Source organism: Eleutherodactylus coqui, unplaced genomic scaffold (genome assembly GCF_035609145.1).
Source record: "Eleutherodactylus coqui strain aEleCoq1 unplaced genomic scaffold, aEleCoq1.hap1 HAP1_SCAFFOLD_133, whole genome shotgun sequence".
In the NCBI taxonomy this organism is placed as follows: domain Eukaryota; kingdom Metazoa; phylum Chordata; class Amphibia; order Anura; family Eleutherodactylidae; genus Eleutherodactylus; species Eleutherodactylus coqui.
The window spans coordinates 342,498-369,670 of NW_027102555.1; the positions used below are offsets into that span (position 1 = coordinate 342,498).

At 48.2% G+C, this 27,173-nt stretch overlaps 1 protein-coding gene across 1 annotated transcript in view; it reads right to left on the bottom strand.

The window, feature by feature from the left end:
• Positions 1-16,438, bottom strand: part of DNHD1 (dynein heavy chain domain 1) — a 200,812-nt gene extending 184,374 nt beyond the window's left edge. The window contains exon 1 of the mRNA XM_066588928.1: positions 16,388-16,438. The gene's annotated coding sequence lies outside the window, so the exon portion shown is untranslated. The remainder of the gene's footprint in view (positions 1-16,387) is intronic.
• Positions 16,439-27,173: the final 10,735 nt, after the last annotated feature.

Consider the following 27,173-nt stretch of genomic DNA (forward strand, 5'->3'; position numbering starts at 1 on the left):
ACTCTACCCAAAAAGAGCAGAGGAGAAAGAGGTACAGCAAGAAATGACTCTACCCACAAAGAACAGAGGAGAAAGAGGTACAGCAAGAAATGACTCTACCCACAAAGAGGAGAGGAGAAAGAGGTACAGCAAGAAATGACTCTACCCAAAAAGAGCAGAGGAGAAAGAGGTGCAGCAAGAAATGACTCTACCCACAAAGAACAGAGGAGAGGAGAAAGAGGTCCAGCAAGAAATGACTCTACCCAAGAAGAGCAGAGCAGAGGAGTAAGAGGTCCAGCAAGAAATGACTCCACCCACAAAGAGCAGAGGAAAAAGAGGTACAGCAAGAAATGACTCTACCCACAAAGAACAGAGGAGAAAGAGGTACAGCAAGAAAATGACTCTACCCACAAAGAACAGAGGAGAAAGAGGTCCAGCAAGAAATGACTCTACCCACAAAAAAACAGAGCAGAGGAGAAAGAGGTACAGCAAGAAATGACTCTACCCACAGAGAACAAAGGAGAAAGAGGTACAGCAAGAAATGACTCTACCCACAAAGAGGAGAGGAGAAAGAGGTACAGCAAGAAATGACTCTACCCACAAAGAACAGAGGAGAAAGAGGTACAGCAAGAAATGACTCTACTTACAAAGAACAGAGAAGAAAGAGGTGCAGCAAGAAATGAGTCTACTCACAAAGAACAGAGGAGAAAGAGGTACAGCAAGAAATGACTCTACCCACAAAGAGGAGAGGAGAAAGAGGTCCAGCAAGAAATGACTCTACCCACAAAGAACAGAGGAGAAAGAGGTACAGCAAGAAATGACTCTACCCACAGAGAACAGAGGAGAAAGAGGTCCAGCAAGAAATGACTCTACCCACAAAGAGCAGAGGAGAAAGCGATACAGCAAGAAATGACTCTACCCACAAAGAACAGAGGAGAAAGAGGTCCAGCAAAAAATGACTCTACCCACAAAGAACAGAGGAGAAAGAGGTCCAGCAAAAAATGACTCAAGCCACAAAGAACAGAGGAGAAAGAGGTCCAGCAAGAAATGACTCTACCCACAAAGAACAGAGGAGAAAGAGGTCCAGCAAGAAATGACTCTACCCACAAAGAACAGAGGAGAAAGAGGTCCAGCAAGAAATGACTCTACCCACAAAGAACAGAGGAGAAAGAGGTACAGCAAGAAATGACTGTACCCACAAAGAACAGAGGAAAAAGAGGTACAGCAAGAAATGACTCTACCCACAAAGAGCAGATGAGAAAGAGGTGCAGCAAGAAATGACTCTACCCACAAAGAGCAGAGGAGAGGAGAAAGAGGTACAGCAAGACATAACTCTACCCACAAAGAACAGAGGAGAGGAGAAAGAGGTACGGCAAGAAATGACTCTACCCACAAAGAACAGAGGAGAAAGAGGTCCAGCAAGAAATGACTCTACCCACAAAGAACAGAGGAGAAAGAGGTCCAGCAAAAAATGACTCTACCCACAAAGAACAGAGGAGAAAGAGGTCCAGCAAGAAATGACTCTACCCACAAAGAACAGAGGAGAAAGAGGTACAGCAAGAAATGACTGTACCCACAAAGAACAGAGGAAAAAGAGGTACAGCAAGAAATGACTCTACCCACAAAGAGCAGATGAGAAAGAGGTGCAGCAAGAAATGACTCTACCCACAAAGAGCAGAGGAGAAAGAGGTACGGCAAGAAATGACTCTACCCACAAAGAACAGAGGAGAAAGAGGTCCAGCAAGAAATGACTCTACCCACAAAAAAACAGAGGAGAAAGAGGTAAAGCAAGAAATGACTCTACCCACAAAGAGGAGAGGAGAAAGAGGTACAGCAAGAAATGACTCTACCCAAAAAGAACAGAGGAGAAAGAGGTCCAGCAAGAAATGACTCTACCCACAAAGAACAGAGGAGAAAGAGGTACAGCAAGAAATGACTCTACCCACAAAGAGGAGAGGAGAAAGAGGTACAGCAAGAAATGACTCTACCCAAAAAGAGCAGAGGAGAAAGAGGTCCAGCAAGAAATGACTCTACCCACAAAGAACAGAGGAGAGGAGAAAGAGGTCCAGCAAGAAATGTCTCTACCCACAAAGAGGAGGGGAGAAAGAGGTACAGCAAGAAATGACTCTACCCACAAAGAGGAGGGGAGAAAGAGGTACAGCAAGAAATGACTCTACCCACAAAGAGGAGAGGAGAGGAGAAAGAGGTACAGCAAGAAATGACTCTACCCACAAAGAACAGAGGAGAAAGAGGTACAGCAAGAAATGACTCTACCCACAAAGAGCAGAGGAGAAAGAGGTACAGCAAGAAATGACTCTACCCACAAAGAACAGAGGAGAGGAGAAAGAGGTACAGCAAGAAATGACTCTACCCACAAAGAACAGAGGAGAAAGAGGTACAGCACGAAATGACTCTACCCACAAAGAACAGAGGAGAAAGAGGTCCAGCAAGAAATGACTCTACCCACAAAGAGGAGAGGAAAAAGAGGTACAGCAAGAAATAACTCTACCCACAAAAAAACAGAGCAGAGGAGAAAGAGGTACAGCAAGAAATGACTCTACCCACAGAGAACAAAGGAGAAAGAGGTACAGCAAGAAATGACTCTACCCACAAAGAGGAGAGGAGAAAGAGGTACAGCAAGAAATGACTCTACCCACAAAGAACAGAGGAGAAAGAGGTACAGCAAGAAATGACTCTACTTACAAAGAACAGAGAAGAAAGAGGTGCAGCAAGAAATGACTCTACCCACAAAGAGGAGAGGAGAAAGAGGTCCAGCAAGAAATGACTCTACCCACAAAGAGTAGAGGAGAAAGAGGTCCAGCAAGAAATGACTCTACCCACAAAGAACAGAGGAGAAAGAGCTCCAGCAAGAAATGACTCTACCCACAAAGAGCAGAGGAGAAAGAGGTCCAGCAAGAAATGACTCTACTTACAAAGAACAGAGAAGAAAGAGCTCCAGCAAGAAATGACTCTACCCACAAAGAGCAGAGGAGAAAGAGGTCCAGCAAGAAATGAATCTACCCACAAAGAACAGAGGAGAAAGAGCTCCAGCAAGAAATGACTCTACCCACAAAGAGCAGAGGAGAAAGAGCTCCAGCAAGAAATGACTCTACCCACAAAGAGCAGAGGAGAAAGAGCTCCAGCAAGAAATGACTCTACCCACAAAGAGCAGAGGAGAAAGAGCTCCAGCAAGAAATGACTCTACCCACAAAGAACAGAGGAGAAAGAGCTCCAGCAAGAAATGACTCTACCCACAAAGAGCAGAGGAGAAAGAGGTCCAGCAAGAAATGACTCTACTTACAAAGAACAGAGAAGAAAGAGGTGCAGCAAGAAATGAGTCTACTCACAAAGAACAGAGGAGAAAGAGGTACAGCAAGAAATGACTCTACCCACAGAGAACAAAGGAGAAAGAGGTACAGCAAGAAATGACTCTACCCACAAAGAGGAGAGGAGAAAGAGGTACAGCAAGAAATGACTCTACCCACAAAGAACAGAGGAGAAAGAGGTACAGCAAGAAATGACTCTACCCACAAAGACCAGAGGAGCAAGAGGTACAGCAAGAAATGACTCTACCCACAAAGAACAGAGGAGAAAGAGGTACAGCAAGAAATGACTCTACCCACAAAGAACAGAGGAGAAAGAGGTCCAGCAAGAAATGACTCTACCCACAAAGAACAGAGGAGAAAGAGGTACAGCAAGAAATGACTCTACCCGCAAAGAGTAGAGGAGAAAGAGGTACAGCAAGAAATGACTCTACCCACAAAGACCAGAGGAGCAAGAGGTACAGCAAGAAATGACTCTACCCACAAAGAGCAGAGGAGAAAGAGGTCCAGCAAGAAATGACTCTACCCACAAAGAACAGAGCAGAGGAGAAAGAGGTCCAGCAAGAAATGACTCTACCCACAAAGAGCAGAGCAGAGGAGAAAGAGGTGCAGCAAGAAATGACTCTACCCACAAAGAACAGAGGAGAAAGAGGTGCAGCAAGAAATGACTCTACCCACAAAGAGCAGAGGAGAAAGAGGTCCAGCAAGAAATGACTCTACCCACAAAGAGGAGAGGAGAGGAGAAAGAGGTACAGCAAGAAATGACTCTACCCACAAGGAGGAGAAAACGAAGAGGTACAGCAAGAAATGACTGTACCCACAAAGAGGAGAGGAGAAAGAAGTACAGCAAGAAATGACTCTACCCACAAAGAGGAGAGGAGAAAGAGGTACAGCAAGAAATGACTGTACCCACAAAGAGCAGAGCAGAGGAGAAAGAGGTACAGCAAGAAATGACTCTACCCACAAAGAGCAGAGGAGAAAGAGGTCCAGCAAGAAATGACTCTACCGACAAAGAGCAGAGGAGAAAGAGGTACAGCAAGAAATGACTCTACCCACAAAGAACAGAGGAGAAAGAGGTACAGCAAGAAATGACTCTACCCACAAAGAGCAGAGGAGAAAGAGGTCCAGCAAGAAATGACTCTACCCACAAAGAACAGAGGAGAAAGAGGTACAGCAAGAAATGACTCTACCCACAAAGAGCAGAGGAGAAAGAGGTACAGCAAGAAATGACTCTACCCACAAAGAACAGAGCAGAGGAGAAAGAGGTACAGCAAGAAATGACTCTACCCACAAAGAACAGAGCAGAGGAGAAAGAGGTACAGCAAGAAATGACTCCACCCACAAAGAACAGAGGAGAAAGAGGTACAGCAAGAAATGACTCTACCCACAAAGAGGAGAGGAGAAAGAGGTCCAGCAAGAAATGACTGTACCCACAAAGAGCAGAGCAGAGGAGAAAGAGGTGCAGCAAGAAATGACTCTACCCACAAAGAGCAGAGGAGAAAGAGGTCCAGCAAGAAATGACTCTACCCACAAAGAGGAGAGGAGAGGAGAAAGAGGTACAGCAAGAAACGACTCTACCCACAAAGAACAGAGGAGAAAGGGGTCCAGCAAGAAATGACTCTACCCACAAAGAACAGAGGAGAAAGAGGTACAGCAAGAAATGACTCTACCCACAAAGAGCAGAGGAGAAAGAGGTCCAGCAAGAAATGACTCTACCCACAAAGAACAGAGGAGAAAGGGGTCCAGCAAGAAATGACTCTACCCACAAAGAACAGAGGAGAAAGAGGTACAGCAAGAAATGACTCTACCCACAAAGAGCAGAGGAGAAAGAGGTACAGCAAGAAATGACTCTACCCACAAAGAACAGAGCAGAGGAGAAAGAGGTACAGCAAGAAATGACTCTACCCACAAAGAACAGAACAGAGGAGAAAGAGGTACAGCAAGAAATGACTCCACCCACAAAGAACAGAGCAGAGGAGAAAGAGGTACAGCAAGAAATGACTCTACCCACAAAGAGGAGAGGAGAAAGAGGTCCAGCAAGAAATGACTGTACCCACAAAGAGCAGAGCAGAGGAGAAAGAGGTCCAGCAAGAAATGACTCTACCCACAAGGAGGAGAGAACGAAGAGGTACAGCAAGAAATGACTGTATCCACAAAGAGGAGAGGAGAAAGAGGTACAGCAAGAAATGACTCTACCCACAAAGAACAGAAGAGAAAGAGGTACAGCAAGAAATGACTCTACCCACAAAGAGCAGAGCAGAGGAGAAAGAGGTACAGCAAGAAATGACTCTACCCACAAAGAACAGAGCAGAGGAGAAAGAGGTCCAGCAAGAAATGACTCTACCCACAAGGAGGAGAGAACGAAGAGGTACAGCAAGAAATGACTCTACCCACAAAGAACAGAGGAGAAAGAGGTACAGCAAGAAATGACTCTACCCACAAAGAGCAGAGGAGAAAGAGGTACAGCAAGAAATGACTCTACCCACAAAGAACAGAGCAGAGGAGAAAGAGGTACAGCAAGAAATGACTCTACCCACAGAGAACAAAGGAGAAAGAGGTACAGCAAGAAATGACTCTACCCACAAAGAACAGAGGAGAGGAGAAAGAGGTACAGCAAGAAATGACTCTACCCACAAAGAACAGAGGAGAGGAGAAAGAGGTACAGCAAGAAATGACTCTACCCACAAAGAACAGAGGAGAAAGAGGTACAGCAAGAAATGACTCTACCCACAAAGAACAGAGGAGAAAGAGGAACAGCAAGAAATGACTCTACCCACAAAGAGCAGAGGAGAGGAGAAAGAGGTACAGCAAGAAATGACTCTACCCACAAAGAACAGAGCAGAGGAGAAAGAGGTACAGCAAGAAATGACTCTACCCACAAAGAGCAGAGGAGAAAGCGATACAGCAAGAAATGACTCTACCCACAAAGAACAGAGGAGAAAGTGGTCCAGCAAGAAATGTCTCTACCCACAAAGAGCAGAGGAGAGGAGAAAGAGGTACAGCAAGAAATGACTCTACCGACAAAGAGGAGAGGAGAGGAGAAAGAGGTACAGCAAGAAATGACTCTACCCACAAAGAACAGAGCAGAGGAGAAAGAGGTTCAGCAAGAAATGACTCTACCCACAAAGAACAGAGGAGAAAGAGGTACAACAAGAAATGACTCTACCCACAAAGAGCAGAGCAAAGGAGAAAGAGGTACAGCAAGAAATGACTCTGCCCACAAAGAACAGAGCAAAGGAGAAAGAGGTACAGAAGAAATTACTCTACCCACAAAGAGGAGAGGAGAAAAAGATACAGCAAGAAATGACTCTACCCACAAAGAACAGAGGAGAAAGAGGTACAGCAAGAAATGACTCTACCCACAAAGAACAGAGGAGAAAGAGGTCCAGCATAAATGACTCTACCCACAAAGAACAGAGCAGAGGAGAAAGAGGTCCAGCAAGAAATGACTCTACCCACAAAGAACAGAGGAGAAAGAGGTCCAGCAAGAAATGACTCTACCCACAAAGAGCAGAGGAGAAAGAGGTCCAGCAAGAAATGACTCTACCCACAAAGAACAGAGGAGAGGAGAAAGAGGTACAGCAAGAAATGACTCTACCCAAAAAGAGCAGAGGAGAAAGAGGTGCAGCAAGAAATGACTCAACCCACAAAGAGGAGAGGAGAAAGAGGTACTGCAAGAAATGACTCTACCCAAGAAGAGCGTAGGAGAAAGATACAGCAAGAAATGACTCTACCCACAAAGAACAGAAGAGAAAGAGGTGCAGCAAGAAATGACTCTACCCACAAAGAGCAGAGGAGAAAGAGGTACAGTAAGAAATGACTCTACCCACAAAGAGCAGAGGAGAAAGAGGTACAGTAAGAAATGACTCTACCCACAAAGAACAGAGGAGAAAGAGGTACAGCAAGAAATGACTCTACCCACAAAGAACAGAGGAAAAAGAGGTACAGCAAGAAATGACTCTACCCACAAAGAACAGAGGAGAAAGAGGTACAGGAAGAAATGACTCTACCCACAAAGAGGAGAGGAGAAAGAGGTACAGCAAGAAACGACTCTACCCACAAAGAACAGAGGAGAAAGAGGTACAGCAAGAAATGACTCTACCCACAAAGAACAGAAGAGAAAGAGGTCCAGCAAGACATGACTCTTCCGACAAAGAACAGAGGAAAAAGAGGTACAGCAAGAAATGACTCTACCCACAAAGAGGAGAGGAGAAAGAGGTACAGCAAGAAATGACTCTATCCAAAAAGAGCAGAGCAGAGGAGAAAGAGGTACAGCAAGAAACGACTCTACCCACAAAGAGCAGAGGAGTAAGAGGTACAGCAAGCAACGACTCTACCCACAAAGAGGAGAGGAGAAAGAGGTGCAGCAAGAAATGACTCTACCCAAAAAGAGCAGAGGAGAAAGAGGTCCAGCAAGAAATGACTCTACCCACAAAAAACAGAGGAGAGGAGAAAGAGGTCCAGCAAGAAATGACTCTACCCACAAAGAACAGAAGAGAGGAGAAAGAGGTCCAGCAAGAAATGACTCTACCCACAAAGAACAGAACAGAGGAGAAAGAGGTCCAGCAAGAAATGACTCTACCCAAAAAGAGCAGAGGAGAAGAGAAAGAGGTCCAGCAAGAAATGACTCTAGCCACAAAGAGCAGATGAGAAGAGAAAGAGGTCCAGCAAGAAATGACTCTGCCCACAAAGAACAGAAGAGAAAGAGGTCCAGCAAGACATGACTCTTCCGACAAAGAACAGAGGAAAAAGAGGTACAGCAAGAAATGACTCTACCCACAAAGAGGAGAGGAGAAAGAGGTACAGCAAGAAATGACTCTATCCAAAAAGAGCAGAGCAGAGGAGAAAGAGGTACAGCAAGAAACGACTCTACCCACAAAGAGCAGAGGAGTAAGAGGTACAGCAAGCAACGACTCTACCCACAAAGAGGAGAGGAGAAAGAGGTGCAGCAAGAAATGACTCTACCCAAAAAGAGCAGAGGAGAAAGAGGTCCAGCAAGAAATGACTCTACCCACAAAAAACAGAGGAGAGGAGAAAGAGGTCCAGCAAGAAATGACTCTACCCACAAAGAACAGAAGAGAGGAGAAAGAGGTCCAGCAAGAAATGACTCTACCCACAAAGAACAGAACAGAGGAGAAAGAGGTCCAGCAAGAAATGACTCTACCCAAAAAGAGCAGAGGAGAAGAGAAAGAGGTCCAGCAAGAAATGACTCTAGCCACAAAGAGCAGATGAGAAGAGAAAGAGGTCCAGCAAGAAATGATTCTACCCACAAAGAACAGAGCAGAGGAGAAAGAGGTACAGCAAGAAATGACTCTACCCAAAAAGAGCAGAGGAGAAAGTGGTCCAGCAAGAAATGACTCTACCCACAAAGAACATAGGAAAAAGAGGTACAACAAGAAACGACTCTACCCACAAAGAGCAGAGCAGAGGAGAAAGAGGTACAGCAAGAAACGACTCTACCCACAAAGAGGAGAGGAGAAAGAGGTCCAGCAAGAAATGACTCTACCCACAAAGAGCAGAGGAGAAAGAGGTACAGCAAGAAATGACTCTACCCACAAAGAACAGAGCAGAGGAGAAAGAGGTACAGCAAGAAATGACTCTACCCACAAAGAGCAGATGAGAAGAGAAAGAGGTACAGCAGGAAATGACTCTACCCACAAAGAGGAGAGGGGAAAGAGGTACAGCAAGAAATGACTCTACCCACAAAGACAGAGGAGAAAGAGGTACAGCAAGAAATGACTCTACCCACAAAGAACAGAGCAGAGGAGAAAGTGGTACAGCAAGAAATGACTCTACCCACAAAGAGCAGATGAGAAGAGAAAGAGGTACAGCAGGAAATGACTCTACCCACAAAGAGGAGAGGGGAAAGAGGTGGAGCATGAAATGGCTCTACCCACAAAGAACAGAGGAGAAAGAGGTACAGCAAGAAATGACTCTACCCACAAAGAACAGAGGAGAAAGAGGTACAGCAAGAAATGACTCCACCCACAAAGAACAGAGCAGAGGAGAAAGAGGTCCAGCAAGAAATGACTCTACCCTCAAAGAGGAGAGGAGAAAGAGGTCCAGCAAGAAATGACTCTACCCACAAAGAACAGAGGAGAAAGAGGTACAGCAAGAAATGACTCTACCCACAAAGAGGAGAGGAGAAAGAGGTAGAGGAAGAAATGACTCTACCGACAAAGAACAGAGGAGAAAGAGGTACAGCAAGAAATGACTCTACCCACAAAGAGGAGAGGAGAAAGAGGTAGAGGAAGAAATGACTCTACCCACAAAGAGGAGAGGAGAAAGAGGTCCAGCAAGAAATGACTCTACCCACAAAGAGGAGAGGAGAAAGAGGTGCAGCAAGAAATGACTCTGCCCACAAAGAGCAGAGGAGAAAGAGGTACAGCGAGAAATGACTCTACCCACAAAGAGGAGAGGAGAAAGAGGTAGAGGAAGAAATGACTCTACCCACAAAGATAGTGCAGAGGAGAAAGAGGTCCAGCAAGAAATGACTCTACCCACAAAGAACAGAGGAGAAAGAGGTCCAGCAAGAAATGACTCTACCCACAAAGAGCAGAGGAGAAAGAGGTACAGCAAGAAATGACTCTACCCACAAAGAACAGAGGCGAAAGAGGTACAGCAAGAAATGACTCTACCCACAAAGAACAGAGGAGAAAGAGGTCCAGCAAGAAATGACTCTACCCACAAAGAGGAGAGGAGAAAGAGGTACAGCAAGAAATGACTCTACCCACAAAGATAGTGCAGAGGAGAAAGAGGTACAGCAAGAAATGACTCTACCCAGAAAGAACTGTGTAGTAAGCACACAGAGTCCTCCTGAATGGAGAAGAAGTGGTGTTGTGAGGAAGAGAGGAGAGTGGTGGTTGTGGGGGATTCTATGTGCTATCTTCCAGGTGTACAAATCACAGATGTGTCTGATAGGCTGTCAAGACTCTTCAATCCTCCAGAACACCACCCATTCCGACTAATACATGTAGGGACAAATGACACTGCAAAAAAGGACCTTGCAACTATCTGCAGAGACTTTAAGGACCTCGGAAAGAAGGTGAAGGAACTAGGAGCACAGGTGGTCATCTCATCCATCCTCCCAGTGGCTGGCCATGGAATAAGGAGATAGAACAGGATTCTAGAGGTGAACAACTGGCTACGTTGATGGTGCGGTCAGCAAAGATTTGGATTTCTAGTTCATGAAGTGAATTACCTATAGGATGGACTGCTTGCTAGAGATGGGTTGTACCTTACAGACAGGTAAGCATATATTTGGCGGGCGCCTTGCCTCACTCATTAGGAGAGCCTTAAACTAGAACAATATGGGAAGGGAAGTGAAAGGCAAAAATATACATCTAATGAATACATCTGAGAACCTCGTTATTAGAAGTAGGAAGAAAGAACAAAGACAAAACATTCAGAAGGCAAGTAGAGGAGCAAGAGACCTCGATCACAAACTAACATGTTTCTATACAAATGGTCAGAGCTGGGAAACAAACAAGTAGAATTGGAGCTCCGAACACAGGAAGAGAAATATGATGTCATCGGCATCACGGATACACATGATTGGATACAAAGCTTGAAGGATACAACGTATTTATAAGATACAGACCTAATAAGGGGAGGAGGAGTTGTGTTGTATGTTAGGAGAACATTAATTTCCACAGAGATTCAAGCTTCAGAGCTGGGAGTTCTGTAGAAACTGTTTGGGTAAGAATACAAGGAGAGAACAACAGAAAGGACACCATTGTAGGCATTTACTATAGGCCAACGGGACAAGCAGAAGATATGGAGGAACTCTTTCTACATCAGATGGCCAAGCTCTCAAAGAAGCCCAACATAGTGATCATGGGGGCTTTTACCCATCCAGACATTTGTTGGGAATCTCTCCGGTAAAAGTAATGGATCCAACAGATTCTTATCTGCTCTTGTGACAACTTTATCTTCCAGAAGGTCGAAGAGAAAACAAGGGGATCTGCTATCTTGGACCTAATTCTTACCAACAGGGAGGGAATGGTTCATGTAGTAAGGGTGGCTGGGACCTTAGGAGGCAGTGATCATGATATCCTTGGATGTTGGATAACAAGGGGAGGAAGACCTGAGAAGACTCAGACCTCAAGGTTGGATTTCAGAAAGGCTGATTTTACTGAACTCAGAAAGAGGAGAGGAAGAATCCAATGGCTGGATGTTCTTAAGGACAGAAATGTCCAAGAAGGTTGGGAAATATTGTGAAATGAGATTCTCAAAGCACAATCGTTACCAATCCCTAAAAGATGGAAGAATGGGAAGCATTTAAAGAGACCAGGATGGATGAACACTATAGATGAGCGAGTATACTCGCTAAGGGCAATTGCTCGAGCGAGCATTGCCTTTAGCGAGTATCTCCCCCGCTCGAGACTGCAGGTTCGGGTGCCAGCAGCGGGCACGGAGCTGCGGGGGAGAGCGGGGCGGAACGGAGGGGAGATCTCTCTCTCCCTCTCTCCCCCCTGCTCCCTCCTGCTGACAACCGCTACTCACCGCTCCCCCGCGCCGGCAGCCGAACCTGCAGTCTCGAGCGGTGGAGATACTCGCTAAAGGCAATGATCGCTCCACCAATTGCCTTTAGCGAGTATACTCGCTCATTTCTAATCAACACAGAACTTGTACACATGTTAAAGAGGAAGAAATATATGTTTATCAAATGGAAAGAGGAGGGAAATATCTAAAGAAGAATATAATGCGGTCTACAGAAACTGTAGGGCGAGTGTCAGAGAAGCTGAAGCTGATAATGAACTGAGGCCTGTAAGAGAGGCCAGAAGCAATAAAAAAGGATTTGGGGGGTCAAAAGCAAAAGAAAAGTCACAGATGCTATTGGATGCTTACAGGATGAAAATGGTGAATTGGTTAAGAATGATGTTGAGAAGGAAGAACTTGTACATCCTATTTTGTATCTGTTTTCTCTCAGAAAGTAGATGGAACATCAGCTGATTTTCCCTGTGCTATTGGGTGAATACAAGAATGCAGGCTATCTACAAGCAGAGAGATGGTGAGGGAGCACTTAGCTAACTTACATGAATTCAAGTCTCAAGGTCCAGATGAATTATATCCTAGGATACTAAAAGAAGCAGCAGAGGTAATTGCTGAACCACTCGCCATAATCTGTGACAATTCCTGGAGTACGGGAGAAGTCCCAGAAGATTGGAAAAGGGCAAATGTTGTCCCTATCTTCAAAAAAGGGAATAAGGTGGATCCAGGAAACTACAGGCCTGTGAGCCTGACTTCTGTACCGGGAAAGATCTTTGAACACATTATTAAACAGCATGTATGCAAGTACTTGGATGAAAATGGAGTAATTAACCAGAGGCAGCATGGGTTTGTAACAAACAAGTCATGCCAGACAAATCTAATTTCCTTCTATGATTGTATCACCGACTGGGTTGATTAGGGAAATGTGGTGGATATAGTATATCTTGGCTTTAGTAAAGCATTTCACAAAGTATTTTATACCAGACTTATTGAGAAAAATGGCCAAATATGGGATTGACAAGGCAACTATTAGGTGGATTCACAACTGGCTGAGTGATCGTACTCAAAGAGGGGTCATAAATGGCTGCACATCCAAGTGGAAGAATGTATCAAGTGGGGACCACAAGGCTCTGTCCTGGCCCAGGGTTGGTCAACATTGTTAGAAATGATCTGGAGGAGGGAATTGATGGGAAACTGATCAAATTTGCTGATGACACAAAGCTAGGAGGGATAGCTAACACTAGGGAAGAGAGAGAGGGTATTCAAAAAGATCTAGAAAAGCTTGCACAGTGGTCGGCGACTAACAGAATGGTATTTAACAAGGAGAAATGCAAAGTCCTACATCTGGGCAAGAAGAATGAAGGAAGCGCATACAGAATGGGAGGAATTGGGCTAAGCAGCAGCACATGGGAAAAAGACTTGGGTATACTAATAGATCACAGACTGAACATGAGTCAACAATGTGATGCAGCAGCCAAAAAGGCAAACATGATTCTGGGATGTAGTAAGAGAAGCATAGAGTCTAGATCACGTGAGGTCATTATCCCCCTCTACTCTTCCTTAAAGGGGTGGTCTCGCGAAACCAAGTGGGGTTATACACTTCCGTATGGCCATATTAATGCACTTTGTAATATACATCGTGCATTAAATATGAGCCATGCAGAAGTTATTCACTTACCTGCTCCGTTGCTAGCGTCCTCGTCTCCATGGTTCCGTCTAAATTCGCTGGCAGCTTGCTTTTTTAGACCCGCTTGCGCAGTCCGGTCTTCTCCTTTCAGCACGAGCCGCTTCAGTGTGCTCCCCGCTACAGCTCTTCTGCGCATGTGCAGACGAGCTGTCACTGCTCGGGAGCGCGCTGGAGCGGCCATTCTGTACCTTCCTCTGTTAGAGGAAGGTGCAGAAACTGGAGCTGCCGTCCGGAGAAGCCGCCCAGCTGTCCTGCCGTCCTGCCGTCCAGGCAAGTGATGGGCCGGGGGGGGGGGGGGGGGGCTGCCGCTGCGCCGGGGGGGGGGGCTGTCGTCGCTGTGATGCGCCGGGGGGGGGGCTGTCGCTGCGATGGGGGGGCTGTCGCTAGGCCGGGGGGGGGGCTGTCGCTGCGATGGGGGGGCTGTCGCTAGGCCGGGGGGAACTAGCGCTGGGCCAGGGGGGTAAGTGATGGGTCGGGGGTGATGTTCACTGACAGGTGAAGGCCCCGGAGCCCAGCGCTGGGCTCCGGGGCCTTCACCTGGGCTGAGGGTCTAGCGCTGGGGAGCCGGGAGCGTAGCGCTGGGGAGCCGGGGGCTAGCGCCGGTTACCTGCTGCCTGGCGGTGGGTGACTGGTCGGCGGCTGCGGGGCGTCTGGTCGGCGCCTGCGCTGCGTCTGGTCGGCGGCTGCAGGGCGTCCGGTTGCCATGGAGACACAGCTGGCAGTGTCTCGGGAGCGCGCACGTCGGGCTGCAGCGAGCGACGGGGAAAGAGCCGGCGGCCATCTTGGGGATACTTTTATAAGTTGCTGAAACGCTGGAACGGTAAGTACAAACCAGCTAGGAAAGTCATTTACAGGGGTAATTAGTAATGTATGTTTAATTAGGGGGATTGGGCAAAAAAAAAAAATCACTGCTTCCTCGAGACATCTCCTTTAAGGCCCTTTTAGACACAACGGGAATCGCTCAAAAATCGCTCAATGCCATCTTTTGAGTGATTCTCGTTCAGCCTAATGAAGGACCATCGAGCAATTTTCGTGCACAAGCCATTGATCGCAGAATTATAGCTTGCTAGAATTGAGCTATCGGCTGCTATCAGCAGAGTCCACTGTTATCACAGCCGGCTCTGCTGATAAGATTCTCTCTGCTAGTTGCTCGCTGTGTGCAGCAGGAGCACTGACAGTCAGCGCTCAGAAGAACACAGCTGTCTGTTCTATTAGCAGCCACGCAGGGGGCGGCTCTGTTTGCATATTCTATAGTAGCTACTATAAAGTATGCAAAGATGATCACTCAAAACTGTCACTCAAACTATTGTTTGAGCGATCATCTATCATTGTAAATTGGGCTTTAGTCAGACCTCATCTGGAATACTGGGTCCAGGTCTGGGCACCCCACTTTATACAAGACATAGACAAACTGGAGCAAGTTCAGAGAAGAGTTACCAAGATGGTGAGCGGTCTGCAAATCATGTCCCATGAGGAACGTTTAAAGGATCTGGGAATGTTTAGCAGAAGAGAAGGCTGAGAGGAGACTTAATAGCGGTCTACAAATATCTGAAGGGCTGTCACAGTGCAGAGGGATCAGCCCTATTCTCATCTGTACAAGGAAAGACTAGAAGCAATGGGATGAAACTGAAAGGGAGGAGACACAGATTACATATTAGACAGTGAGGGGGATCAATGAGTGGAACAGGTTGCCACTGGAGGTGGGGAGTTCTCCTTCGATGGAAGTCTTCAGAGGCTGGACAGACATCTGACTGGGATGATATAGTGATCCTGCACTGAGCAGGGGATTGGACCCGATGACCCTACCATTCTTAGAGAATATATATATATATATATATATATATATATATATATATATATATATATATATATATACACACACACACACACACACACATACACTCCTTTGGTACTGGTTTTTATTGACGCCACGGGAAGCTAGGGGAGTGACAGCTGTCACCATGAGTGAATGCCTGTCACACCCCTAGTTTACGATTGGCTGTCAAGATACAGCAGTCAGGTGCACCGACTGCGGCAGTGAAACACACACAGCAAGAACAGCCCATGTCCAGTGTTCTGCGGCGCTCCTACGCTGAAAGGAGTCACCACCCTGTAGCATGTGCTGTGCTCCACCGATGATGACACTGAGCACAGTCTGCGGGCAGTGTAACAGCGCTACCGGCTGCCCCGCACTGCTACCTCGCACTGTGTGATTGCTGGCGTGCGCTGCAGGACTCATAACACGCCGGGGTCGCCACTGTAGCGGGAGGAGGCGCCAAACTAGGGCCATGCTGCAAAGTGGGGAGAGGCACAGCAGGGCCGGCAGCTATCACAGCTACCGGGTCGCGGAGCTGAGAGTCTGCCGCCAGGGACAGGTACAGCAGCTAGGGGCGCCAGCAATCAGAGGTGTGGGGTCGTGGAGCTGGGACACTGCCGGCGGGGACAGGCACAGCAGCTGTGGCCTTAGTGTTAGGTGCGTGGTTGCGACGCAGGGAGCCTACAATCAGGAATACTCAAAGCAGCAGGAGATGGGAGACTGCAGGCAGGGAGAGGTACACCAGGGCCGGCATCAATGAAAGCTTCGGGGTGACACAAGGCGGCCAGCTACATAATGCCCACCCATTCTCCTAACCAGCCAATCACGTTGTGGGCTTTGTTTGTGGGTGTGTAGCTTGTCTCCACCAATTCTTCCGGTGGTGTCAAGATACACCAGTACCCACTCCTTCTAGGGTAGGGATGTCACTGACAATCAGTGTGTATATATACATATATAGTCTTTCTAGGGCAGGGATGTTAGGATATACATTATTAGTGTATATAATCTGTCTCCTGTCATGTATATACACTGTGTAGATGAGGATGTATATTATATATATATTCACACACACACATACAGTCGGCTCACCAGTCTCCTTTGTTGCAGCCACAATCCTGCTGTCTCCAAGGACTCTTAGCTGTAGTTATGGGATGGGCTCATTACACCAACTGCACCCACTGACATCACAAGACGACATGGGAGGAGGAGGAGGAGGAGGAGAAGAAACTAACACAAATGCCCAGAGCTGGGAAACAAGGAGAACTGGAGCTCCGAACGCAGGAAGAGAGATAAAAAACCTGATCCGGCGCAATGAATGTCCTGTTGGGGGTTTATGGTGGAGACATCGGACAGAAGCCGAGAGCGAGGATGAGGTCTCATCGCCACACGATTAAACAGGGATCAGAACCACCTGCGGCCGAGCACTTCTCTCATCATGGACATAGGGGATATGAGAGTTATGATACTGAAGGGCGGCTCCAAGTCACAAAACCACAGAAGTTTGGGAGTATAAATTTATAACAACTTTTGACACTTTCAATAGAGGGTTAAATTCTTCATGAGGTACGGGAAGTATGAGAAATGTATAATCCTGGGATGACCCGGCAGGACTGACAGCAGACACCAGGGACAAGACTGCGCAAAAGCAGGTACTTGGTACAAAGAAGGAGTGCGGGCCTACCCTGAGCTCAGATGGGCTAGATGTCCCAGTCCTGGTGGTGGAGAGCTCCAGGCCGCCTCTCCTGACCCCTAGACCTCCCTACCTGCCTAGTGAGGATGGGAATCCAGAGTCAGATGTACCGAGCCGCGAGGATATGCAGGAAGGGACGTGAGATGGAACCTGGAGCCAGTCCTGTGCAGAGACAACAGATACAGGAAATAGACCAACAAAGCCCAATACACAAAACACAAGCTGGCAGAGGATCCGCTGCAGCAGCAAACAGACAGGGTAGCTGGACCAGCAGCTTGCATGCAGACACCCAGGAAAACAGCAAGCATTGTGGGTAAAGTCTGGAGGGTTTAAATAGGAAGCTGATTGCAAATCCCCACAAGCTGGGTGAAAGCGCTACACAGTAACCCTGTGAGTGCTGGAAGCAAGAGAAGCAGACTCAGGAGGCAGGACGACGCCTCGGTCTGCTGGACCTAACAGTGGGCCTGACCATAAACCCGGTAGAGTGTGCTTTAGGGGGCCTTCACACTTGTGAGCGTGATATTGCTGCATTCGTTAATGCAAATGTTAATAGGACCTTCTAATGTGAAAAATGCATCGCACAAAAATTGCAAGTTTTTAACATTATAAAGTCCTATTGACATTCGTGTTAAAAAAACGCAGCAATATGGTGATCACAAGTGTGAAGGCCCCCTCAGGCTGGGAGAAAGCCAAATACCTTGGCAGAGGTGTAATCAAACCACGTCAGTAAGGCGGACGCCATGCAGAGTTGGCCTAGACCTTTGACTAAAAGACAGGTCAGAGCTTTTGTGGGCATGATGGGGTATTATCGCAGGATGGCGCTAAATGTTGCCTCCATAGCTGCAGCATTGACTGACTTGACTAAAGGTCGGAGGTCAGTGATGGTGACGTGGACTCCAGAGGCAGAGAAGTCTTTGTGCCAACAGCCAGCACTGATGCCCCCTGACTTCACCGAAGTGCAGACAGAGGCTTCTGACGCGGGTTTGGGAGCAGCGGTATACCAATCGATAAATGGGGAAGAACATCCAATGTATATTTAGGTTGGAAGCTGTTGCCTGTCGAGAAAAATGATGTCATCATGGAACAGGAGTGTTTAACAGGTAAGTGGGCACTGGGGGGTACTATAATATTAGAACATTTAGGCTGATTTCTGACCATGCCCCCCTAACCTGGATGAAGCTAAACAAAGAGAAAAACACAAGGGTGACAAGATGGTTCTTGTCACTACAAAACGTTAACTTTGCCCTGGAGTACAGACCCGGCACGTCTCAGGGTAAGGTCTCGTCCCTACGGGCAGCGCGGCATTGCCGTGAGAAAATCGCAGCGACATTGCATTGCTGGTCCGTGTGATATCGCTGTGGTTTCTCGAGGTGATACCATAATTTTGTAGCACCACATGCAAGGCTTTTTGGGGGTGGGGGAATTTAAACCCTACACAGAAAATAAGCCCAAGCTGCAGAAAATCTTTTTTTTAAAGTATACATGACCTCAGAAGCGCTGTTTTGGCTCCGCCGCAGCTTCTTCTCGGTCCCCTGACAATGTTCTTCTTCATCTCTTCTGGCCGGGGATTGAAAAATCCCAGCCTCCTAGAAACGCTGGCTGTGGTTGGCTGAAGCTTAGCCAATCAGAGTCAGTGCTCGATGAATGGCTGTGATTGATTCATCGAGTGCTGGCTGTGATTGGCTAAGCATCAGCCAATTAGAAGCAGAGCTTCCAAGAGGCGGGGATTTCTCAATCCCAAACCAGAAGAGATAAAGGAGAATATTGCTGGGGAGAAGATGCGGCGGGGCTGACAGCCCTGGAGAGGTGATGGATGTGTTTTTTACATTCCCCCTGCAGCCAGGGCTCAGATTAGGGCTTAGACAGTTGGATTTCCTGCTGTCAGAGTTGCGTCTCTCAGAGAGAGGAAGGCTTCATAGGGAAACATGGGCTACAGAACCTCACGGGTCGCAGGCATATCACCGGGCCGGCGAGGTTTATGTGCCGGGATGCCGCATGTTACAAAACATCGCATGTGTGAAGGAACCCGTAGGAGAGCATGGGCTTCACATACATGTGGTTTGTGGCATTGTAGCAACATGACAGAATCGTGTGACTTTGTCGCCAGTGTGAAGGAGGCCATATGCTGATGCGCTATCTGGGGGCTGTATGGTTGCTCTCCGGTCTGGAGAAGAGTGTATGAGCTGCCGGTGGGGACTGTTTACCACTGCATTATCTGCTATTGCTGAATATTTAAGAAAATAAAGGGATTTAGACTTTCACATGGACTAAGTGAGCCACGTATCATCATCAACAACCCCCCACGCAGACATTGCCACACTGTCTACAAATATCTGAAGGGCTGTCACAGCGCAGAGGGATCAGCCCTATTCTCATCTGTACAAGGAGAGACTAGAAGCAATGGGATGAAACTGGGGAACGGACCGGGACTCTTCATCCAAAATATATCAGCCAGAACAGAAGTCCGAGGCAGCATCACAAGGTGCCGCTAAAAGACATCCATATAGGATGAAATCGTTATTACACAGCACAACCAGCAGCTGAATATGGTGTGCAATAAAGATTTCATCCTATATGGATGTCTTTTAACGGCACCTTGTGATAATGCCTTGGGCTTCTTTCTGATTTGTCTGGGATGACTTATTGATCCTGCATTCAGCAGGGGGTTTGACTCGATGACCCCAGGGGACCCAATGACCCAGGAAGACCGGATGACACAGGAGGACCCAATGACCCCGGAGGACCCAATGACCCAGGAGGACCCGATGACCCCGAAGGACCCGATGACCCCGAAGGACCCGATGACCCCGGAGGACCCGATGACCCAGGAGGACCCGATGACCCCGAAGGACCCAATGACTCAGGAGGACGCAATGACCTTGGAGGCCCCGATGACCCTGGAGGACCCGATGACCCCGGAGGACCCGATGACCCCGGAGGACCCGATAACCCAGGAGAACCCGATGACCCTGGAAGACCCGATGAGCCCGGAGGATCTGATGACTCAAGAGGACCCGATGACCCTGGAGGTCCCGGGGGGCCCGATGACCCACGAGGGCCCAATGACCCCAGAGGACCCGATGACCCCCAGAGAACCCAATGACCCCCAGAGAACCCAATGACCCCGGAGGACCCGATAACCCAGGAGAACCCGATAACCCAGGAGAACCCGATGACCCGATGAGCCCGGAGGATCTGATGACTCAGGAGGACCCGATGACCCTGGAGGACCTGTAGACCCCGGGGGGCCCGATGACCCAGGAGGGCCCAATGACCCCAGAGGACCCGATGACCCCCAGAGGATCCGATGACCCCCAGAGGATCCGATGACCCCCAGAGGACCCGATGACCCCCAGAGGACCCAATGACCCTGGAGGTCCCTTCCAACACTACTATTCTAGATTTTATTTGGAGCATACAATGTCCTTGATGTAATTCACACGTTTGCTCCAGATACGATTTATGCAAATATATTCTATTATTACAACATGGAAGAAGCGGCAGTTGGGATCTGATATCTGATATATTGTGGTTTCATTGTAACATCATATCTACCATGTTCGAGTTTTTTGTAACATCTTTTCCTGTCAAGGCCGGTATGCGGCCCTAATGATTGAATATTGGCAGTGCGGCTCGCTACGTGAGTACATTATGGGAGTACATTATGGGAGTCCATTTTGCTCCTCGCCATCTATTGGTACCTGGAGTGCTGCGGTCCGAGCGTCTCAGGCTGAGGTTTGCTCCATTACAATGTGGTATATAACTGATAATTTGCGGCTATATGTTATAGATGATTGCTGATCGTGGCATCAGTCATTGAGCGGAGATCCCTGATGAGTCCTTTGAACTTAGAGATGAAACGCATAAAAAATAATTCTACATCTTTTGACGAGGGTTTGACGTTAAATACACTATTTTTGCATGTGTTTTTTCTTTTGTAGTTTTCCATTTTGGTGGTTGTATTTTCTATTAATATTTTGGGGATTTATTAATTTTTAGCATTATTTGGACCAGGTCTCTTCTGTCCTGACCTGGGTATCTAATACTTGTTTATTGGCTGCATGGTTTTGCTGATTTCTCCCCACACGCTGGAATTTATAAGCTATAGCTTCTTGGTCCCCACAAGGTGAATCATGTCGGCTATAGCCCTGGCTTCTTGGTCCCCACAAGGTGAAACATGTCGGCTATAGCCCTGGCTTCTTGGTCCCCACAAGGTGAAACATGTCGGCTATAGCCCTAGCTTCTTGGTCCCCACAAGGTGAAACATGTCGGCTATAGCCCTGGCTTCTTGGTCCCTACAAGGTGAAACATGTCGGCTATAGCCCTGGCTTCTTGGTCCCCACAAGGTGAAACATGTCGGCTATAGCCCTGGCTTCTTCGTCCCCACAAGGAGAAACATGTCGGCTATAGCCCTGGCTTCTTGGTCCCCACAAGGTGAAACATGTCGGCTATAGCCCTGGCTTCTTGGTCCCTCACAAGGTGAAACATGTCAGCTATAGCCCTCGCTTCTTGGTCCCCGCAAGGTGAAACATGTCAGCTATAGCCCTGGCTTCTTGGTCCCTACAAGGTGAACCATGTCAGCTATAGCCCTGGCTTCTTGGTCCCCACAAGGTGAAACATGTCAGCTATAGCCCTGGCTTATTGGTCCCACACAAGGTGAAACATGCCGGCTATAGCCCTGGCTTCTTGGTCCCCACAAGGTGAAACATGTCAGCTATAGCCCTCGCTTCTTGGTCCCCGCAAGGTGAAACATGTCAGCTATAGCCCTGGCTTCTGGGTCCCCACAAGGTGAAACATGTCAGCTATAGCTTTTTGGTCCCCACAAGGTGAAACGTGGACTATACCTTTGGCTTCTTGGTCCCATTTTGGTGGATGTATTTTCTATTAATATTTTTGGCATTTATTAATTTTTAGCATTATTTGGACCAGGTCTCTTTTGTCCTGACCTCAGTATCTAATACTCCGCTAGTTTATTGGCTGCATGGTTTTGCTGATTTCTCCCCACAAGGTGAAACTTGTCAGCTATAGCTTCTTGGTCCCCACAAGGTGAAACATGTCAGCTATAGCCCTGGCTTCTTGGTCCCTGCAAGGTGAAACATGTCGGCTATAGCCCTGGCTTCTTGGTCCCCACAAGGTGAAACGTGGGCTATAGCCCTGGCTTCTTGGTCCCCACAAGGAGAAACATGTCGGCTATAGCCCTGGCTTCTGGGTCCCCACAAGGTGAAACATGTCGGCTATAGCCCTGGCTTCTTGGTCTCCACAAGGTAAAACATGTCAGCTATAGCCCTGGCTTTTGGGTCCCCACAAGGTAAAACATGTCAGCTATAACTTCTTGGTCCCCACAAGGTGAAACGTGGACTATACCTCTGGCTTCTTGGTCCCATTTTGGTGGTTGTAGTTTCTATTAATATGTTTTGCATTTAATAATTTTCAGCATTATTTGGACCAGGTCTCTTTTGTCCTAACCTCGGTATCTAATACTCCGCTAGTTTATTGGCTGCATGGTTTTGCTGATTTCTCCCCACAAGGTGAAACTTGTCAGCTATAGCTTCTTGGTCCCTGCAAGGTGAAACATGTTGGATATAGACCTGGCTTCTGGGTCCTTGCAAGGTGAAACATAAAGGCTATAGCACTGGCTTCTTGGTCCTTGCAAGGTGAAACATGTCAGCTATAGCTTCTTGGTCCCCACAAGGTGAAACGTAGGCTATAGCCCTGGCTTCTTGGTCCCCGCAAGGCGAAACATGTCATCTATAGCTTCTTGGTCCCCACAAGGTGAAACATGTCAGCTATAGCTTCTTGGTCCCCACAAGGTGCAATATGTGGGCTATAACCCTAGCTTCTTAGTCCCCACAAGGTGAAACATGTCGGCTATAGACCTGGCTTCTGGGTCCTTCTAAGGAGAAACATAAAGGCTATAGCACTGGCTTCTTGGTCCTTGCAAGGTGAAACATGTCCGCTATAGCTTCTTGGTCCCAAGATGAGACCTGTCAGCTATAGCCCTGGCTTCTTGGTCCCTGCAAGGTGAAACATGTTGGCTATAGCCCTGGCTTCTTGGTCCCCACAAGGTGAAACATGTCGGCTATAGCCCTGGCTTCTTGGTCCCCACAAGGTGAAACATGTCGGCTATAGCCCTGGCTTCTTGGTCCCCACAACGTGAAACATGTCGGCTATAGCCCTGGCTTCTTGGTCCCCACAAGGTGAAACATGTCAGCTATAGCCCTGGCTTCTTGGTCCCCACAAGGTGAAACATGTCGGCTATAGCCCTGGCTTCTTGGTCCCCACAAGGTGAAACATGTCAGCTATAGCCCTGGCTTCTTGGTCCCCACAAGGTGAAACATGTCGGCTATAGCCCTGGCTTCTTGGTCCCTACAAGGTGAAACATGTCGGCTATAGCTCTGCCTTCTTGGTCTCCACAAGGTGAAAAATGTCGGCTATAGCCCTGGCTTCTTGGTCTCCACAAGGTGAAACATGCCGGCTATAGCCCTGGCTTCTTGGTCCCTACAAGGTGAAACATGTCGGCTATAGCCCTGGCTTCTTGGTCCCTACAAGGTGAAACATGTCGGCTATAGCTCTGCCTTCTTGGTCTCCACAAGGTGAAACATGTCGGCTATAGCCCTGGCTTCTGGGTCCCATTTTGGTGGTTGTATTTTCTGTTAATATTCTTTGCATTTATTAATTTCTAGCATTATTTGGACCAGGTCTCTTTTGTCCTGACCTCAGTATCTAATACTCCGCTTGTTTATTGGCTGCACGGTTTGGCTGAACTTGTCAGCTATAGCTTCTTGGTCTCCACAAGGTGAAACATGTCGGCCATAGCCCTGGCTTCTTGGTCCCCACAAGGTGAAACATGTCAGCTATAGCTTCTTGGTCCCCACAAGGTGAAACATGTCAACTATAGCCCCGGCTTCTGCCCCCCCCCCCCCGCCCCGCAAGGTGAAACATGCCAGCTATAGCCCTGGCTTCTTGGTCCCTCACAAGGTGAAACATGCTGGCTATAGCCCTGGCTTCTTGGTCCCTCACAAGGTGAAACATGTCGCCTATAGCCCTGGCTTCTTGGTCTCCACAAGGTGAAACATGTCGGCTATAGCCCTGGCTTCTTGGTCCCCGCAAGGTGAAACATGCCGGCTATAGCCCTGGCTTCTTGGTCCCCACAAGGTGAAACATGCCGGCTACAGCCCTGGCTTCTTGGTCCCTACAAGGTGAAGCATGTCGGCTATAGCCCTGGCTTCTTGGTCTCCACAAGGTGAAACATGTCGGCTATAGCCCTGGCTTCTTGGTCTCCACAAGGTGAAACATGTCGGCTATAGCCCTGGCTTCTTGGTCCCCGCAAGGTGAAACATGCCGGCTATAGCCCTGGCTTCTTCGTCCCCACAAGGTGAAACATGCCGGCTATAGCCCTGGCTTCTTGGTCCCCACAAGGGGAAACATGCCGGCTATAGCCCTGGCTTCTTGGTCCCTCACAAGGTGAAGCATGTCGGCTATAGCCCTGGCTTCTTGGTCTCCACAAGGTGAAACATGTCGGCTATAGCCCTGGCTTCTTGGTCCCCGCAAGGTGAAACATGCCGGCTATAGCCCTGGCTTCTTCGTCCCCACAAGGTGAAACATGTCGGCTATTGCTCTGGCTTCTTGGTCCCCACAAGGTGAAACATGCCGGCTATAGCCCTGGCTTCTTGGTCCCCACAAGGTGAAACATGTTGGATATAGACCTGGCTTCTGGGTCCTTGCAAGGTGAAACATAAAGGCTATAGCACTGGCTTCTTGGTCCTTGCAAGGTGAAACATGTCAGCTATAGCTTCTTGGTCCCCACAAGGTGAAACGTAGGCTATAGCCCTGGCTTCTTGGTCCCCGCAAGGCGAAACATGTCATCTATAGCTTCTTGGTCCCCACAAGGTGAAACATGTCAGCTATAGCTTCTTGGTCCCCACAAGGTGCAATATGTGGGCTATAACCCTAGCTTCTTAGTCCCCACAAGGTGAAACATGTCGGCTATAGACCTGGCTTCTGGGTCCTTCTAAGGAGAAACATAAAGGCTATAGCACTGGCTTCTTGGTCCTTGCAAGGTGAAACATGTCCGCTATAGCTTCTTGGTCCCAAGATGAGACCTGTCAGCTATAGCCCTGGCTTCTTGGTCCCTGCAAGGTGAAACATGTTGGCTATAGCCCTGGCTTCTTGGTCCCCACAAGGTGAAACATGTCGGCTATAGCCCTGGCTTCTTGGTCCCCACAAGGTGAAACATGTCGGCTATAGCCCTGGCTTCTTGGTCCCCACAACGTGAAACATGTCGGCTATAGCCCTGGCTTCTTGGTCCCCACAAGGTGAAACATGTCAGCTATAGCCCTGGCTTCTTGGTCCCCACAAGGTGAAACATGTCGGCTATAGCCCTGGCTTCTTGGTCCCCACAAGGTGAAACATGTTGGCTATAGCCCTGGCTTCTTGGTCCCCACAAGGTGAAACATGTCGGCTATAGCCCTGGCTTCTTGGTCCCTACAAGGTGAAACATGTCGGCTATAGCTCTGCCTTCTTGGTCTCCACAAGGTGAAAAATGTCGGCTATAGCCCTGGCTTCTTGGTCTCCACAAGGTGAAACATGCCGGCTATAGCCCTGGCTTCTTGGTCCCTACAAGGTGAAACATGTCGGCTATAGCCCTGGCTTCTTGGTCCCTACAAGGTGAAACATGTCGGCTATAGCTCTGCCTTCTTGGTCTCCACAAGGTGAAACATGTCGACTATAGCCCTGGCTTCTGGGTCCCATTTTGGTGGTTGTATTTTCTGTTAATATTCTTTGCATTTATTAATTTTTAGCATTATTTGGACCAGGTCTCTTTTGTCCTGACCTCAGTATCTAATACTCCGCTTGTTTATTGGCTGCACGGTTTGGCTGAACTTGTCAGCTATAGCTTCTTGGTCTCCACAAGGTGAAACATGTCGGCCATAGCCCTGGCTTCTTGGTCCCCACAAGGTGAAACATGTCAGCTATAGCTTCTTGGTCCCCACAAGGTGAAACATGTCAACTATAGCCCCGGCTTCTGCCCCCCCCCCCCCCCGCCCCGCAAGGTGAAACATGCCGGCTATAGCCCTGGCTTCTTGGTCCCCCACAAGGTGAAACATGCCGGCTATAGCCCTGGCTTCTTGGTCCCTCACAAGGTGAAACATGCTGGCTATAGCCCTGGCTTCTTGGTCCCTCACAAGGTGAAACATGTCGCCTATAGCCCTGGCTTCTTGGTCTCCACAAGGTGAAACATGTCGGCTATAGCCCTGGCTTCTTGGTCCCCGCAAGGTGAAACATGCCGGCTATAGCCTTGGCTTCTTGGTCCCCACAAGGTGAAACATGCCGGCTACAGCCCTGGCTTCTTGGTCCCTACAAGGTGAAGCATGTCGGCTATAGCCCTGGCTTCTTGGTCTCCACAAGGTGAAACATGTCGGCTATAGCCCTGGCTTCTTGGTCTCCACAAGGTGAAACATGTCGGCTATAGCCCTGGCTTCTTGGTCCCCGCAAGGTGAAACATGCCGGCTATAGCCCTGGCTTCTTCGTCCCCACAAGGTGAAACATGCCGGCTATAGCCCTGGCTTCTTGGTCCCCACAAGGGGAAACATGCCGGCTATAGCCCTGGCTTCTTGGTCCCTCACAAGGTGAAGCATGTCGGCTATAGCCCTGGCTTCTTGGTCTCCACAAGGTGAAACATGTCGGCTATAGCCCTGGCTTCTTGGTCCCCGCAAGATGAAACATGCCGGCTATAGCCCTGGCTTCTTCGTCCCCACAAGGTGAAACATGTCGGCTATTGCCCTGGCTTCTTGGTCCCCACAAGGTGAAACATGCCGGCTATAGCCCTGGCTTCTTCGTCCCCACAAGGTGAAACATGCCGGCTATAGCCCTGGCTTCTTCGTCCCCACAAGGTGAAACATGCCGGCTATAGCCCTGGCTTCTTCGTCCCCACAAGGTGAAACATGCCGGCTATAGCCCTGGCTTCTTCGTCCCCACAAGGTGAAACATGCCGGCTATAGCCCTGGCTTCTTGGTCTCCAGGTGAAACATGTCGGCGGCTATGGGTTAGATTTTAATAGGGTTTTAGTGGTGCTTAGTAATTCTAGATAGGCTTTTGGAAGTCGGCCATACTATGTTTTAGGCCTCTTTAGGTCTTCACGGTTGGCCGATATACGCTGTGATCTGATGCATTGGATTCCAATAA